Genomic DNA, 18762 nt, shown 5'->3' on the forward strand with positions numbered 1-18762 from the left:
CTGGATGTACCCTGGGATTTAAGGACTTTGTTTTTGTGAAATCACTCAAGTAAGTTTAAAAACTTGTTGTTTGTTTGCTTGGGCATGCATCAGTATTTCTTTGTACTTTAAATTGATTTTTAAATTTTATAGTGGTGGGTGTACCTGGAGTTTAAGTATGGGCCCTAGTTATCATTTATTTTGCATTTTATTTATTTTTCACCTTTTGTAAAGGACAATTGTTGTGCAGCTCAGTCAGTACCTGTCCTTTTCTACATGTTTGTAACATTTGCAATATTATTTTTATATGTGGCCTAGATTTCCAAAGTGTCATCTAGCCAGTAGGCCCAGTAGTAGTAGTCATCAGTGCATGAAATCAACATTTCAGTGGTATGTTTTTAAAATGTAATTTAGGGCAGGGATGGCATTGGGTTAAATATGAATTGTTGGCTATTTTGGCACTTCATTTTTGGGCAAAAAGTAAATATGCCATGGTAAACTTTGATGGCATAGGATGATGTGTATACTCTTGTTGTGAACATTTTATAGCTCAATTACATTTTGTGTTTTGCATTGCTGAATTAAGGTTAGTGTTTTCTTCAGTGTTCCAACCATGCCTCTTAATGGCCTGTGTGTATTTGTCATCATCCACCATTTGTCTTTGTTCTCCACGCCGTGTGGCCGGGGCCATTTTGTGTAGTTTATGTCCAAAGACTTGCATGTGTTCTTTGTTCCCCATGCCTCCTTGTTAGTAATTTCTGTTTGATCTTGTGGCTGGTAGCCATTTTGTCTAACCAGCCAGTGTTCCTTTGCCATAGGCTTGCATGTGGCTTTTTTTGTTCCCCATGCCTTATTGTTGTTTCACCATGTGGCTGACGGGCATTTTGTCCATCCAGACAGTGTCCCTTTGCCGTAGGCTTGCATGTGTTCTTTGTTTGCCATGCCTCCTTGATCCTTGTTGTTGTTTTACCATGTGGATGGAAGCCATTTTGTACATGCAGCCAGTGTTCCTTTGCCATAGACTTGCATGTGTTCTTTCTTTATTCCCCATGCCTCCTTGCTGTTGTTGTTTGACCATGTGGTTGGCGGCCATTTTGTCCATCCAGCCAGTGTCCCTTTGCCATACGCTTGCATGTGTCCTTTGTTTGGCATGCCTCCTTGCTCCTTGTTTTTGTTTTACCAGGTTGTTGGCACCCATTTTCTGCAACCAGCCAGTGTGTCTTTTCTACCATGGGCTTTCATACAAACATCAGCAATTATTTATCTTAATTTTTGTTTAATTTAAGTTTATATTTTAATTTTTATTTATTTTAATTATTTATTCTGATTTTTGATTTTATTTTATTTTGATTGTAATTTTTGTAAAGTTCTTATTTTGTTATTTTGTTATTTTTTTACAATTTGTGTAAAAAAACGTTTTTAACATTTTTTTTTAAGTATTTCATTTTATTTAATTCAGCAGTATGCCTTGTTCCATCCATCCATCCATCCATTCCTCCATCCATCTCCTCCATTGATCCATCCATCCACCAAAGGTGGACAGCCGCACTACAGCATTTGGTTCCTTTAGGTGTGTAATAATTCTATTTCATCCTGGACACCCTGGATGCAGTGTACTGCAGACACATCAGCAGTATAATACATTTTTTAATGATTATTCCATTTCCCATGGACCACCATGCTGCCATAGGTTTTTTAAGGATTATTCCATTACACTTTGTTTAATTCAGCAGTATGCCTTGTTCCATCCATCCATCCATTCCTCCATTCCTCCATCAATCCACCAAAGGAGCAAAACTGCTCTACAGCATTCGGTTCCTTTAGGTGTATAAGAATTCTGTTTCCTCCTGGACACCCCGGATTCGGTGCACAGCATAATTTATTTTTTGATATTTATTCCATTTCCCTGGACCACCTTGCCGCCATAGGTTTTTTTTAAAATACATTTTTTATTAGTTTTTTCCATTCAGTTACATCATGACCCTTAGTCCACCCACAATTAAATCGGACATTAATAAACATTGCAGCATTGAGCATCAATATCACTGCACAGCGTGCCTTGGAACAAACAAAGAGAAGTGCAGCACACCAAAGCCAGTATGTCCCCACTTTCCCCTAATCCACAGTGATGCCCCCTCATATCCGTGTCCATGAGTGCTCTGCATTAATTATTAAGAGTCCACGGGTCATCTGGGATGGAATCCAGGTGTATCCCCTGTGCCTCTGCCCAACCAGACCAAATTTTATAATGCTTTTGAGGGCATCCCCTTGCTACTTGGGTTTCTCCAGTCCCATGCAAAGGTCCATGCCTCAAGCCCACCCCTCAGTGGAAGGGGCGTGTGTCACCTTCCAGGCCTGGGCAATATCTCTTTTGGCCATCACCAACCCTAGCCACAGGAGAGCCTTTTGTATTGTGTGCCTACCAGCCCATCAGTAACGTGCAAAAGAATCAGTTTGGGATCTCTTGGGATTTTCCAGCCCAATACCCCTTCCAATTGTTTCAAAATCCTTCCCCAGAAACTAGAGATTACAGGACAATTCCAGAATACATGGATGAGATTCCTGGGTGTCTCCCACAGTGCAGGCAGGCGCTGGTGGTCAGAAGTCCCTTGTGGTGAAGCCGGGTTCTGGTATGGTAAATGTGATGCAACAATTTGAACTGAATGTGCCTGAACTTGGACGCAATAGCTGCTTCCTTAGGTGCTTCCAAGGCCTCCCTCCAGTTGTCATCATCTAACTCCCCCAAGCCCTTCTCCCATGCTCTTCACACCATTTCCATGGGGTCCAGCACATTCCTGAGAAGCATTTTGTATGTCTTCAATAGTTTGTGGTCTATCAACTGTGTCAGCAAGAGTTTGGCTTCTAGAGAGGAAAACTCTAGGTATGTGGTTCTCCGAGTCCCTTTTATTTTAAAAATAATTGTGTTTTATCTTTTTAAATAATTGTGTTTTATCTTTTTAGTTGGTTTAAATATTTAAAGGTTTTGGTGCTTTTGGGATCACCTTTTTGGGGGCAGTTTTTTTTTGTTTAGGAGCTGCCGGTACCCATGTTCAGTGGGCCGGCAGTCTCCATTTTTACTCTCTACCTTTGGTTCTACAAGGCCATTTATCGGCCACCATTTTTGGTTAGCGGTCTAGCCGCTATTTGACTCGGTCTCAGGCTTCCCCGGATGGGGGATTTAAAGCCTGCTGTTCGCCGGCCGCGCACCGGACGCATGCGGCAGGCGCACTGCTGGGGCGCAGGAGGCACGCCAGAGGCAAGCCCGTCTGCGCCCGTCCGTGCCCAGACAAGCCCAGAAATGCTGCTCCTTTGGAATCTGAGACGCCCACTCACCCCCCTTTCTCTCCACAGGCATTAAAATCCCCCACGACCGGTAAGTGTCCCTCTAACACTATGGGCGCTTGCGACTTTTCGTTATGCCCTATCTGCCCTGGGATGTCTATTAATTCCCCTCCCCTTATGAACCACTCTCAGCCTACTAATTCCCCTCCTCCCATGGACCCCTCTCAGCAACTGGGCAAAATGCTCCTGCTTAACTGTCGTTCCCTAACAGCACAATCTTTACATATTTACTCATTATTAACAGATCTCCAACCTGATGTGCTTTTCCTTACCGAAACGTGGCTGACTGATCATTCATCTGTTGACATTTGTTGAACTTTACCATCTTCTTACTCTATAATACATGTGGCTAGACCCCTCATAAGGGGGGTGGTATTGCTATCATTTATAAGAGGGCAATCAAATGTGCTGCCTCACCGTTGGATATCTCAGGTTGTGAGAGCATGACTTTTTCTTTATATCTATCGCCTATTTTCACTTTTTCAGGTATTCTTCTTTATTGTACCCCAGGTTCCTATGTTAATTTTTTAGAATCCCTACCTGATGTCATAGCCAGTCTTATTTGTAAATCTCCTAACCTGACCATTCTCGGAGATTTCAATATTCACTCCGAGAATGTAGACTGTCCTGCCGCCAAATGTTTGTTAGCCTCCCTAACAGCCTTGAACTTGGTACAATATTCCACTGCTCCCACCCACCTTAAAGGTCATACTATTGATCTAATTTTTAGTAATGTACCTGTTTTTAAGACTTTTACCCCTTTGCCCCTGACCTGGACAGATCATTATCTCATGTCCTTCTCTCTCTCTTATAACCACACTTTGGATGCTTATACTAAGACTAAAACTGTGGGACGTATCTGGTCCAAGCTAGTCCCCACAGAGTGGCCGAAAGCACTCTATACCTCTCCTCATTCATCTTTGATTACTGCAGAATCATTTAACAACTGGATTTCCACTTCTTTAGACTCTGTCCTACCTACTAAGACTAGATTAAAAAACCCATCCATAAATCTAACCCATGGTTCTCACCTTTTCTGCTACAACTTAAAAAAAACTGTAAAAAGCTTGAAAGAATCTGGAGAAAGAACTATAGTCTTTCCTCTAAAGAAGCCTACAGGCAAGCCATTAGATATTATCATCAGAACATTAAAGCAGCCCAGGCGACATACTATAGTACGAAAATGGAAGAATCCTCCAACTCTCATAAAGCAATCTTCCAGATTTTCAAGGAATTGATGTTGGCCCCTCAAATTGACTCCCCTATAGAGCCATCTACCAAACAGAGTAACTCATTTGCCACCCATTTTCAGGATAAAAGTATTAAAATATATTCTTCATTTTCCTCACCCTCCTCTTTAGAATCCATGGATCGCCAGTTAACCGATGTGTCCGCCCCATGCCTACACTTAGGGCCAGATGTAGGAAGCCGTTTGCATGGTGCAAACTGCGAAAATCGCAGTTTGCGCCATGCCAGCAGCCTTCTGCGATGCACATTCACAATTTGCGAGTCGGTACCGACTTCCATTTGTGAATGCGACTCGCAAATAGGGAGGGGTGTTCCCTTCCTATTTGCAACTCGCATCGCAATGCAGAATTGCTTTGTGACCCGAATGCGGTCGCAAAGCAATTCGCAGTTACCACCAGTGTCACACTTGTGGTAACTCATTCGCAAAAGGGAAGGGATCCCCATGGGACCCCTTCCCCTTTGTGAATGTTGGCAAAAAGGTTTTTTCAGAGCAGGCAGTGGTCCAATGGACCACTGCCTACACTGAAAAAACGAAATGGTTTTGTTATTTTTTCTATTTTGCAACTCGTTTTCCTTTAAGAAAAACGGGCTGCAAAATAAATAAAAAAACTGCTTTATTGAAAAAGCAGTCACAGACATGGAGGTCTGCTGACTTCAGCAGGCCACCATCCCTGTGAGTGCAGGGACTCGTTATGGGGTCGCAAAATGCGACCCACCTCATTAATATTAATGAGGTGGGTCTTTGCGACCCCATAGCGAGTCGCAGACGGTGTCTTAGACACCGTTCTGAATCCGAATTTGCGATTCGGACCTCGCTACATCTGGCCCTAAATGATTTTCAACCCCTTACAGACACTCTGGTTGTTAACTTTCTCCGCAGCATCAAGTCTGGCTCCCCTCTTGATCCGGCCCCTTCTTCTATCCTTCTATTAGCCTCAGATATTATTGTTCCCCCTTTGACTAAAATTTTAAACCATTCCTTATCCTCAGGCTTTTTGCCTCTGTCTCTTAAACATGCCATCATTAAACCCCTCCTCAAAAAGCCTAATTTGGATCCCGTTTCGCTAGATAACTATAGGCCAATTGCTCTCCTCCCCATCCTAACAAACGTTCTGGAAAAACATGTCAATCTTCAGCTGACAAGTCAACTGGAGAACCAGAAACTCTTGGATTCTTCTCAGATGGGTTTCAGAGCCCAGCATAGTACTGAGTCTGCTCTTTTAGCAGTCACTGAATCTGCCAGGCAACTTCTGGATCAAGGAGGCCATGCAGCTAATATATTACTTGATCTTAGCGCAGCATTTGATACTGTTGACCACAACCTTCTTTCTCACAGACTTTCTAAGATGGGGATAGGAGGTACTGCTTTGTCGTGGCTCTTCTCTTTTCTCACAGGAAGAGCTTTTCAAGTCTTAGATCATTCTTTTTTTCTCTGATATTTATCCTTTAACTTGTGGAGTCCCTCAGGGTTCTTCTCTGAGTCCGACTCTATTTAATGTTTACCTATCCCCTTTGGCGAAGGTTGTCTCCCCATATAATCTTTCTGTGGTTACCTATGCTGACGATACTCAGTTAGTAGTATCTCTTTACAGCATTAGGCAGTCCTCCTCCGCCAATCTTTCTGGCTGTCTTGCAGACATTGCTAACTGGATGAACTTATCTAAACTTAAATTTAATGATGGGAAATCCAAAGTTATTATTGTAGGTAATGGCCCTCCTGCTTTTACTTTAACTTCTTATTCAGGGGCTTTTAGTAACATTCCTCCTCTAAAGACCCATATCAAGAGCCTTGGTTTTTGGCTTGAGCCCCAACTTACTATGGAAATCTAGTCTAAAAAGCTCTCATCCATGTGCTTTGGCCTTCTGAGATCCCTCAAGAAGATTTTGAATCTTCTTCCACCCAGGGCTAAAAGGATCCTTGTTCAGGCATTGATTCTTTCCCGCCTTGACTACGGCAATTCTCTGTTCCTCAGTTCACTAGACTATGTGATAAGGAAACTTCAAGTGGTGAAGAATGCCGCAGCTAGACTGCTTACCAATCTATCTAGGAAGCTATCTGCCAAACGGGCACTCGTAAAACTTCATTGGCTGCCTATAAAACAACGTATCCAATTTAAATCACTATGTTTGGTCCATAAAGCCCTACATGATAGGGGCCCCTTTTTTCTCAGACATTCTTTTTCCATCTACACTCCTGCCAGACTTTTGCGCTCATCTACCTCCCGCCAAGTTCTTATAGCACGATCCAAAAAATCCTGGGGAGGGAACTCCTTCACTGTGAAAGACGCTCAGCTATGGAATTCCCTTCCTTCAGAGCTTCGACACGAGGTTTTCGAGCTCCTATTTAGGAAGAAATTAAAAACTATTCTTTTTGTTGTCAACTCTTTGACCAAATTTTTTTCTTTTCTATTCTCCCTTGGAGCCTTCACGTACCTCAGCGCTGGGATGCCCTAGGGTAGCTATGCGCTTTACAAATTTATAAACTCAAACTCAAACTCTGGCACCCCCGGACTCGCCAGAAGAATGGGCATCATGGCGTGTCGAAGGTGTAGGTATTTAAAGAATTGCATTCGAAGTAGCGCAAAGTCCCTTTGTAAATCTTGAAAGGTTTTTAGTGTTCAGTTCTCCAATATATCTCCTAGAGCTGAAATCCCCACCAGATCCCAGGCGGCAAATCCATGCAGGGCCGTGACCTTGGGAAGGTAAGTGCCCTACCACAATGGTGTTTCCAAAGTTAGTCTGTTCTTTCCCAAGCCTGTAACCTTTTTTGCTTCTTCCCATAGCTCCAGCACCACCTGCATCGCCAGGGGTAACTCCCTCCCAGCAGCCCCCATACAACAGATTTGGGAGACCCTGCACCCCTATGACCATTTCTTCAAGAGTATAAGCCGGGTCCCCAAACCCCTCAAACCACCAGTCGTTAATTATGAGAAGATGTGGTGCCCAGTAATGCAACCTAATGTGCAGTGTGGCAATGCCCTCTTCAGTCACCAATCAATAGCATTTTCCTAATGAAACACACAGGACCCCCCCCCATAACAGCCTGCACAGCTGGGTGTTCACTTTCTGAAACTTTCTGAAAAAATGGCCTGGCAGTGGAAAACAGATGGTTCTGTAGCTGGTATAAAAGGTGTGACAGTGCCACCCTCTTAAATATGGCAGAGCGTCCCAGTGGGGATAACGGAAAAGCCTTCCAGAACAGGACATCCCTGGACAGTCTCTCTAGCAGTGGCATCTAGTTCCTTACATAGGAACGGTTTGCATTCCCTGTGACATACTCTCAAGTATGTGAACCCATCCATCTGGATTGCAAGGCCATTCGCCCACTGCATGTCCATTGAGCATTGTGCTATAGGGTACATAGCAGACTTCAGTGGCTTAATACAGAGCCACTCCTTTGCAGGAATGAGAAAGTAGTCCAGCCTGGAAAAGGTGCAGTGGGATCCTGAGTAGAAAGTGTAACCTCTCGCGGATGGATGTTGTAGACTCCATATATCTGCAAGATTTAGAATACGAATAAAGGTTGCCAGCTGGGTGGACCCACACCCCTCTGCCCCAGGCTGGGATCGGTCCATATGGAGGTCACATACCCCATTTAAGTCTCCTCCCAGCACCCAGAAGGCCTCCAGCATATCCTTAAGTAGCCCTCCCAATTGACCTAGGAATCCCATGGTGAGTGGAGGTGGGGCATAGATGCTTATAATTGATATGGGCTGATCATGAAGAGTCCCAGTGACCACCACATACCACCTCATTTCATCTTTCCAGGTGCGTGTGACTAGCAGTGGGGTACGCTTTCTAACCAGTATTGCCATGCCCCTGGAGCTCCTGTGAAACCCTCCTGGTAAGCCTGCGAGTATCCTCTGTGGACCAAAAAAGAACAGTGATTGCCCATTAGATGCATTTCCTGGAGAAGTACAATGTCTGCCTTGGTTTTCAAGGCCGAGCGGAGAACTGCTCCTCTTTTGACTTTGTCCAGGATTCCATTCACATTCCAAGACAATATTTTAAGTGTGTCTACCCTGAGGGAAGTTATGTCAGTGCTCTCCATCGCATTGATGTCTATCATACAGAGACAAGTCTGAGATTCATGCACACCATCCTGTGATACGTTCTGTACTGTCATATTGCCGGCTGCTTATGAACTTGTAGAAGCAAAACCAAACCATCTGCTCCCTTTCCCCCATCTCACCTCCCTCCCCATACTTCGCAAACTAGAAGTACCTGTCGTGTTGTGTCAAGGGACCAAGCCAACTGGGCTAAACTGTGACCTGTAGCACTCCCTGCACCAGTCTTAACCTCCCCCACAGAACTGAACCACTCCGTAACAGGAAAATTAGCCATCTGCAGTTTGTCCCCAACTTCTCCCCTGCATCCAGAGTATACATGCTTATTCTCTAGTCTCCATCCATTAAATGATAAGTCATTCTGCCGTGCAGTCGGCAGCGACCTCTGCGTCAGAATCAGTTCGTCGTTCGAGGACCCCGGACTCGCCGGATATGTTGCCATTTCCTTCTTTTCTTTGATCGCCCCGTGGTCCAGCGATCGACGGCAGGGCCCCTTTCTCCGTTGCCGCTTTCTCAATGATGTGTGCCATTCCCGCCCCGGTGTCACAGGGCCTTCATCTTAGTAGTGGTCCATGTTAAAAGCATCTTGTGTGTTCGTTTTTCGATCCCGTGCAAGGCTGCTTCCGGTGTATCAAAGAAAAGGGTTTTGCCCAAATAGATGATTTTGAGTATTGCCAGGAACAAAATCCCCATTGCTTGCAAATTGGCTTTAGCCTCTAGGAAGGAATGACACTGTTGCTGCACTTTAAGGGCCAGATGTAGCAAACGTTTGCGAGTCGCAAATGGCCTAAATCGCTATTTGCGACTCCGCAAAATCAGAAATGGGATGCAAAAATCCCATTTCCGACTCGCAAAAAGCGATGCGAGCCGTTACCGACTCGCAAAATTTGCGACCCCATTTTGCGACCCGCAAATAGAAAGTCGCAATTTGCGAGTCGCAAACCATATGCAATAGCAACTTGCAAATTGCGACTAGTCGCAAAAAGCCCAGTTTGCATGTCCAATTTACCACTAACTCAGAGCAGGTGGTAAACATTACCAAAGTATAAAAGGAGACCCAGAAGGCATCTGGGTTACTCAAGATGGCGGAGATATACCTGATAGCAGTGAGGAGGAGAGCCCACGCCGCCCAGCAGAGGAGGAGGAGGAGCCAGAGACAGGAGAAGATTTACAGAACAAGGCAGACACTCTTCCAGCAAACTGAGGAGGAAATATACGATAAATATAGACTTAGCAGCGCAGCTATACTAGATTTAATTGAATTACTCAAACCACAGCTAGAATGCCAGACTCTGCGCGGCTGCGCCATCCCTACGCATGTGCAAGTGCTATGCTCACTGCACCTCTTGGCCTCGGGGAGCTATCAGGGGGTCATTGCTGTGGCAGGTGGGTATCCCAAAGTGCACTATCAAGGTTCCTCAGGGCTTTCCTAGATGCCTTACTCACACACATGTCCCAATACATATACCTACCCAGAAATGAGGCAGAAATCAACAGCACCAAGTTTGACTTTTACCAGATAGCCAACTTTCCCATGTCATAGGGTGTGTAGATGGGACACATATTCAAATATGCCCTCCTGCAAACCTGGAATATCTGTTCCGCAATAGAAAGTGTACCCACTCACTCAATATTCAGGTTGTTTGTGACGCCCATTATGTCATTACTGACATTGTAGCTAAATTTCCAGGCAGTACTCATGACTCCTACATTTTTAGGCACAGTGGGATACACCAACGCCTGGAACGTGGGGAGTTTGGAGACGGATATCTCCTAGGTAGAGCTGCATACACCTTGTAGACATGCACACAGATCAATGTGCACACCAACCAGGACTTTCTAACAGAGTACTTTTTGTGCCCAACAGGTGACAGTGCATATGCCTTACGGCCATGGATACTGACTTCGTACTTAACACCCAGCAATGAATGTGAGAGGCAATACAACAGTGCACATAAGAGGACCAGGAACCTGATAGAACGAACCTTTGGATTGCTGAAAGCATGGTTCAGATGCCTTAACCGAAGTGGAGGTGCCCTCCAGTATACCCCCATAACGACATTCAAAATAGTTGTTGCATGCGCCATCCTGCACAACATTGCCACCCGACGTGGGCTACCTCTCACCCCTGCAGACCCAGATTCTGAGGATGAAGAGCAAGAGCAACCACATCGCCATCATGGGGATAGGAGCATCGCAAATCAAGGCAGACTGAGACGGGAACACATTGCAACACAATACTTTGGAAGGTACGTGCCAACTTCTACCATACTCACCAATTGAACAAACACTCCATTTGTTAAGTAGAACAAAAAAATTATTTTATATGTGCAAAAACCGAACTATATACAATGATAAACTGTTCAGGGACTTTAAAAAGCCAACCTGGCATGGGGCACATTGCCATCATGTGCCCCAACATCAGGGACAGTGTTTAGTTTACAGCCTACGGCGGCCTCTGCCTCGTACTCCCACTCCGGAGCACCCTGGTGTCACCAGCAGAGACACTGCTGACAGTGGAGCCCTCCTCGCTGTCTTGTGGGGTGTCCCCTGTACGCCTGGACACCTGCCGTGCCTCCATGAGGTCTATCACATGGGTGATCCAGCCCAGGCCCCTTGCCACATCACCCGCAAAGTGGCCCATTTCAACCTGGAGGCCGACTGTTCTCCTTGACAGCACAGTAGTGTTTACTGCCAGTCTGCAAATAGAGGAGGCCATCCTGTCCCGCCTTTGGAGCAGCTGGCGGTCCCTGTGCCGCGCACCCCCGCTCTGTGTAATCCAGCCACCAGCTCACGCATTGACAGGGCTAGGTCACCAGTGTTGTTGCCAATTACCTCCAGTTGTGCATGAACCTGCTGCATGCTGTTTTCATTGTTCCTTACGAAGCGCTGCAGAACCCCACTAATCCGCCCTAACATTTGATTCTGCAGGCGCTGACCACGTAGCAGTTGTGCCTCTGTCAGTGTGGTGGATGGAAGCCCTGACTCTGCCTGCAGCCCTGCTCTCCTCATCCTGCATCGCCTGCGCAGCGGTGGATGCCCTGTGATGTGTGCTGTGGCACTCCTGGTTGTTGCTGGTGCAGGCTCCGAAACCACTGTTGCAGCGGGTGTTGCCATAGAGGGGATGGTGTTGGTGGTGCAGGTGGGAGTGGTGGCTGCTCCTGTTGTCTCCTCATGGGGCTGGCTGACCAGTGGCACCTGGCTGCTGTGGCTGGTGGTGGAGTCTTGTGGGAGACGTGTGGGACATGGGGAAAACACTGTCAGTGTCTACTATCTGTTGCACACTTCCTAATAAAAATTTGCCTATTAACTGCCTACTTGACTACATTGCCCATAATGCATCATGCTGGTATCTGCAACTCTGAAATGGAGCTATCTTGGTTGTGCATGCCCCTGTGTACATGGTGGGTGGGGGTATGACATTGATGGGGGTACAGGCATATCACATGGTACTCACCGGTTGATGTTCTGGGCTCAGAGGTGTCCAGTTCTCCAAATCCTGTTACAGACTCCGGCTCCAGGGTCTCCTCCACCCTTTCCTCCAGGGGTGTGGGTGGTGGTATGGAAGATGGTCCCCCTCCTGTGCCTCTCATCTCCCGGAGCCTTTCTGCCACCCTCTCCTTGGTCCGGGAGCGGAGGTCATACCACCTCTTCTTTATTTCATTGACACTCCTGTGGCTGACCCCCAGGGAGTTCACCTTCTCCTGAATTTCCTGCCAAATTCTTTTTTTTGCAGAGTCTGGCACATTGAGGGCTGCCTTCCCAAATAGCTCATCATGGTGCTGACAGCATTCCTCTGTGAGCACCTCCAGCTCCTTCTCTGCAAATTTCAGCTTTCTCTTTCTAGGAGTGTCAGCCATGGTTGCTGTTGCTCTGTTAGCTGTGCAGCAGTTAAAAAGGGTGTGGTCCTCCCTCCTCCCAGGTGTATTTGTAAACTTCCTGGCTGTTATGTCATCATCATGTGCCAGGAAGTGTTTCCAGAGTGTTCTGGAGTGGTTTCTGGAGTGTTCTGCAGCACCTGCAATCAATTTTCATGAAACTCGCAATTTGCGACACCCACTCGCAAATTGCGCGTCCGTTTTTTGCGCGGTCGCAAAACGCGACCTCGCAAACAGCGGACTCGCTATCTGCGGTGCGACTCCGGGTGCGAGTCGCAATTTGTCCCCGCTAATTGTACCTGCATTCCAGTTAGCGACACGCAAATTGCGAGTCGCACATGCTCGCAAATTGCGAGTCGCTAATTTTTTTGTTTCTACATCTGGCCCTTAGAGTGTAGTCCGGGAAAATCATGACCATGCTGGACTGACAAGTCAGAGGTTCCATTCATCTCGCCGCCCTGAGGAGCGCGTCTCTCTCCGCATAGTTAAGTAACCGCACTATGAACGGTCTTGGCGGGGCGCCCACTGGAGGTCTAGCCATCAGTGCCCTCTGTGCACGCTCTACTATGAAAAATGTTGAGACTTCATCCTTGGGGACCCAGCTCAGCAGCCAATCTCATATGAAGTTAGTGGGTGTGGTACCGTCTGCACCCTCAGAGATTCCCACCACTCTCAGGTTGTTCCTTCTCGATCTGCCTTCTGCATTTTCTGCCTTCGCCTCTAGCAGGTTTACCAACCTCCGTAGGTGCACCATTCGTTCCTCCTGAAATTTGACTGTATCTTCCATCTTTGATAAGCAGCCCTCCATCTCTGTTACCCTGTGCATGATGTTTTGGAGGTCCTGTCTAATGAGGGCCAAGTCCACCTTCAGTTCCCCTATTTTCCCTTCCATAGTGATGTTCAAGTCTCCAATGTACTGCAGGATAGACGCCATCTGGGCAGCGCCCTTCGGCTCAAGGGGCCCATCCTGTTGCTCCCATTTCATTCCCAGGGACATTTTGCTTGGCATATTTGTAAATTTTTTGTTGCTGTTGTTGTGCTGACTTGCCTGTTGTCTTGTCTCGCACCACTGGGATGGTTCTCTCGCCACTCCACTCTCAATTCCTGGCCCCAGGGTCTGTAGTGGCCGAAGGAATAAAGGGAAAGGGCCGCAGCAAATTTCACCACAGACTCCTTATCTGGGCCCCCAGGGCGTTCTGCTCACCTCTTTACCTCTCTCACTGCACTCACAATTGGGTCGCTCTCACTGTTGCCTCTGGTGCTCCCAGGGAGGGCACAAGAGGTCACTGACACACTACCTGAAATCCAGTGAGCCAGCTCTCTTCCGGGCCCGCACGTCTTACGGCCATCTTCAGTGCCCCCAAGCACAACAGGCCTTGACCCTGCTGTTCCTCATAGCCCCCAGGTGCCTCAGCTTCCCCGCTCACAGCTCTCATACACCACGGACCAGCCTGCCAGCACCGCGGCCCATCAGGCCTCGCCACCGCATCTCCGTCTCCAGTCCTTTGCAAGTACCAGCATCTGATCCATTTCCCAGGGCGTTCGCTCACCTCTTCTCCAGGGGCACCCTAGGCCTCCTCTTCCTGTGCGCTCTCAGATGGATCGCTCTTGCCACCACCTCCGCAGGCCCCAGGAATGGCACACGTGGTCGTTTTGAATGCCCCTAGGCATTACGGGCCTCGACCCTGCCATGCCCTGCAGCCCACAGAAACCTCTGAGGTCCAGCAGCTCGCTGTCCGCCACCGCCCGGGCCCACAGCTCTCACACACCGCGGGACAGCCCACGAGCACCACAGCCCAGCAGACCTCACCACTGCTTCTCCGCCTCCAGTCCTTCATGAGTCCAGGATCCCTACTAAGCCCCCAGGACATTCCGCTCACCTCTTTGCGGAGCTCCCCTGGCCTCCTGGCCCTCTCTTACTATGCTCTCAGTTGGGACACTCTCTCAATCACCCCCGGAGGCCCTGGGGAGGGCACACAAGATCACCAGCGACCGTCTTCAATGCCCCAAGCACAACGGTCCACGACCCTGCTGTTTCCATAGCTCCCAGGCACTTCCACTTTCTGGCAGCTCGCTGTCCATCGCCACCCGAGCCCACAGCCCTCGTACACCGCGGGCTAATATGCAAGCATCTCCGCCCAGCAGGCCTCACCGCCTTACCTTAGCCTCCAGTCTTCCACAAGTCCGGAAAAACAATCCCTGCACCTTGGTTGAGTCAGTCAGTTCATGGGATGTGCTGTTTTATTGCATTTTGAAAGGATTTCTGTGCGGATCATATGGGATGGGGGTAAGGGATCGCAGAGCCGCACAAAGCTGTGGCCATCTTGGTCGGCCTCAGGCCACGTCCCCCGCCGTAGGTTTTTTAAGGATTATTCCATTTACCCATGCACTTCTCTCTGACTACCATGGGTGTCTCCTTTAAAAGAAGTGGAGATAAAGCAAAGAGCTATATCTGCATGTTGTGCTGCCTGATTTGAAATAAAATTATATGGTGCGGTGATGTGGATTGTATTTACAATGTTTGATTGAATTGGTATTTATTATATAAGTAACCACTGTGTGTAACTATTTCAACCAGCAAATATGCCACATTTCACTAACTACATGTTTTTCTCGCTTGGTTGCTTTTAGGTGTGCAAAAGAAGAGAAGTCACATCACCCACAGTTCTGCAAAAGAGAAGGTCTGTACAGTTGCTCCGATCCTCCAAACTCTTCCACTGGTGCATCTTAGTGCAACTGCCAAATAAGAGGTTAAGATGGCCCCAAAGAAGGTTGCTCCAAAGAAAGTGGTCAGTGAGAAGAAGCAGATTTCTACCAGTGATGTGCCAACACTAACCTTTTTTGGGAGACGTGTGCCTGCCACACCTGCCATTGGGGAGGAACCTGGGAGCAGCACTCCCACTTCTACAGCACCACCCCAACCTAAGCCCAAAATGTCTGTCACTGAGGCAGCCACTACAATCCTCGCAATACTGGCGAGCAGTGACTTTGGATTTGTCCTTTTCGCAAAGTAGTACCCAATCATTTCAGGAAACAGAGCAAAGTGGACAACAGCCACAGCCAGCAATAGTATATCTTCCAAAAGTAGGAGCAGAACAGGAGCTCAAGCTTCCTGCCAAGCAAGAACCTCCTCTATTAGAACCAATGGCTCCCAGATCTCCAACAAGAAATAGAAAGGGTACTACTCCTCCTTCTTCTCTAAGCACCACGTCTGCTGCCAATGATAGGGACATGGAGTGAACACCTACAGAATCCGGGAGACACCAGGAGAATCAGGGGAAAAGAAAAGTTCCAAAAAGCCCTAGAATCATGGAAGCCGATGATAATGAGGAGGATGATGACGACGAGCCAGTCATTGTTATGGAAGCTGGCACAAAAAGAGTCCAACATTACTATCCAACCTGCTCCGTGGGATGTGGCACAGCCAGCACTACCAGTTCTCACCTTTGTAGGGTGTCAGCAGAGACCTGCACCAAACCGTACCTCAGTAGAAGTATGCACTGCAGAGAGGCAATTGACGCACCCACCTTCCTCCAGTTCTTCTTCAGGCTTTGGGAGTGGACCAATAAGAAAGTACTTCTTCCCATTTTGAGACTTTTTAACGATTAGCAAACAGGAGGTGAACATTTCGATATGCTCCATTTGCCACACAAGTGTTCGTTGCGGAAAGCCCTGCTCACATTATGGTATTGGAAGCCAGACAACCCATATGAAAAAACACCACGCAATCTGGTGGGAGGAGCACCTTAAAAAAATTGCTGAACGTGGTCCCAGTAGTGAAGGTGAGGAGAGCTGGGAATCATCAGCTACAACTGGTCAAATTACAGTGGAAGGTGAGGAAGTAGAGAGTGACATCGTCACGCAAAATAGCCCTGTTTGCAGCAGTGCACCAGAATCACCTGCCTCAGCGACCTCACCCTGGCACAGGAAGACCCAGAGTCAGATGGAGACACCACAGTATACATTGACTGCACCATGATGCACATTGAGTCTACCACCATCCACAACTCAAACGTAGCCTGCATCAGTGGCCCCACAAAAGTAGAAAATCCGGGCTACTATTACAGGCATGTTTAGGCAGGACCGGCACTATGACCACAACCACCCAGTGGCAAGTTTATACAATGGGAAGCTAGCAAAAATGTTAGCTCTGGACCACTTCCCTTTTTCTTTTTTGGAAGGAGTGGGATTCTTAGAGTCTGTGGGAGCCATCTGCCGAAAAAGGGAGGTTCCAAGTCGGTCCTATTTTGCACAATGTGCTGCAATTGGCTAGACAAGCTTTGCATCAAAGTGCTGTCCACACTACCCACCTGATGACAGACATGTGGACCAGTTGTCAGGCTACTGATTACATAAGTATCACTGCACACTGGATTTGTTTTGCGGGGTTAAGCAAAAGCTAGCTACAGGTCTTGGCCATGAAGATATTTTTTAGTGGCAACAGTAGCCATATTCGCCATGGAGAAATCACATACAGCTGCAAACATCTTGAACAAATTTAATAGCAAGATGTCTGAATGGCTGTGACCCAGAGTCTTCAAATTAGATTTGTTGCCATGGACAGTTTCAGTAACATAGTCAAGGCTATGGCAGACTGGCTATTTCAGGGTCCTGTGTTTGGCGCACTGCATAAACCTGATTGTGGGAGAGTTTCTCAAGAAAGAAGACCTAGTCAGTCACATACTGACCACTTGCAGACGAATCGATACTCATTTCAGCCATTCTTTTAAAACTTAAAATGCAGAATCAGTTGCGGATTCTTCCGCGTGCTAACAGATTACCAGTTAAAGCCCTGATACAGGAAGCGCCAACATGTTAGAACTCAACCTATTATATGTTGCATCGTCTGTTTGAGCAGTACAGACATATCAAGGAATATGTTGATGATCGAGGAGGGGGTGCAATTGCAAAAGCGATGGCCATGGATGCAGACAAATGGGGCCTAGTCAAATGCCTGACACAGATGCTGCTCCCTTTTGAGCTGTTCATGTGGGAAGTTAGCAAAGAGGACAGTAGGATGGGCCAAGCTATTCCGTTGTTCCATCTGCTACAGGAGCAGCTAGAGAAAGTGTCTGAATGGTTCGCACTTGGAGGTGTGAACGAAAACCCAGACGCGCATGCCTTAGTTGAGAGCTTAATCCTTCACTTAGCTTATAATGCAAGGCTGCAAAATGACATTATCTCATCCAAACAGTACATCTTTGTCTCCCTCCTTGATCCAAGACACAAAAAATGTATTTCCTCTTTCATTCCTTTTTCTGAAGGGGATGTTTAAAAATACAAGAGGTGTATTGTTGAGCAAGCCGGAGAACTGGAAGAAGAACGGCTGGAACTTAAAGTCCCACTCCGCAGTTCTGGGGTGCCGCCTTCAACTTCCAGAGAAGGCAGTCTTGTCCGACAGCATCCAATACCAGCAACAACAGCATCAAAAGAATCAGACCCAACCTCTGCATTGGTTTGGCTTGGTTTGAAGTGGCAGGTCTTAAGTCCAGTGCAGAGGTGAAAGCAAAAGAGGTCGGGCAAGTGGCAGCACCAGTGACACTTCAGAGGATTTCCAGGAGTATCAGGATGACCCAAAGTAGGTGTATGTTGATCAAAACTCACTGGTGTATTGGTATGTGAAGATGCACAAATGGCCACAGCCCAACAGGCTGGCAATAAAGTATTTGGCTTGTCTGTAGCGTATCTGCTGAACCTGTGTTCAGTGCAGCTGGTGCAGTTGTAACAGTGAGAAGGACCGGTCTCTCACTTCAAAACATGGAGAGATTAACCATGATCAAAATGAACCAGCATATTATACCCTCTGATTACATTGTTCCTGAAGCACCACAGGAGGAGGAAGATGATGATTAGTCAGAATCAAGTGTGTTTACTGACCAACTTCTGGGTGAGCCACCTGAGTTTGAAGATGAACTTTAACTCCTAGACTGAGAATGCCAGTGCCACCATAGAACATTTTAATAATTCCTTATTGAACTTCTTTCTTTCTTTGCAAAAAAGAAATATATTGCAAGTGGAACATTATGTTTGTGTCAGATTTATACTGCCCCACCACATATTATATAGCCGGATTGAAGTTGGACCCAGGTGCAGTGAAGAAGCCCCCACATTACCTTCAGGACATTGGAGACAATACCTACCTCCCTCGCATACTATTGTCTATCCTTTTTGTACATCACTTAGCAGGGCTGCCCCAGAATTCCATTGTTTAAAAGACTGCCAATGCCAAATTCCAATGAGTTGCTACT

The sequence above is a fragment of the Pleurodeles waltl genome, chromosome 4_2 (genome assembly GCF_031143425.1).
Source record: "Pleurodeles waltl isolate 20211129_DDA chromosome 4_2, aPleWal1.hap1.20221129, whole genome shotgun sequence".
Classification (NCBI taxonomy): Eukaryota; Metazoa; Chordata; class Amphibia; order Caudata; family Salamandridae; genus Pleurodeles; species Pleurodeles waltl.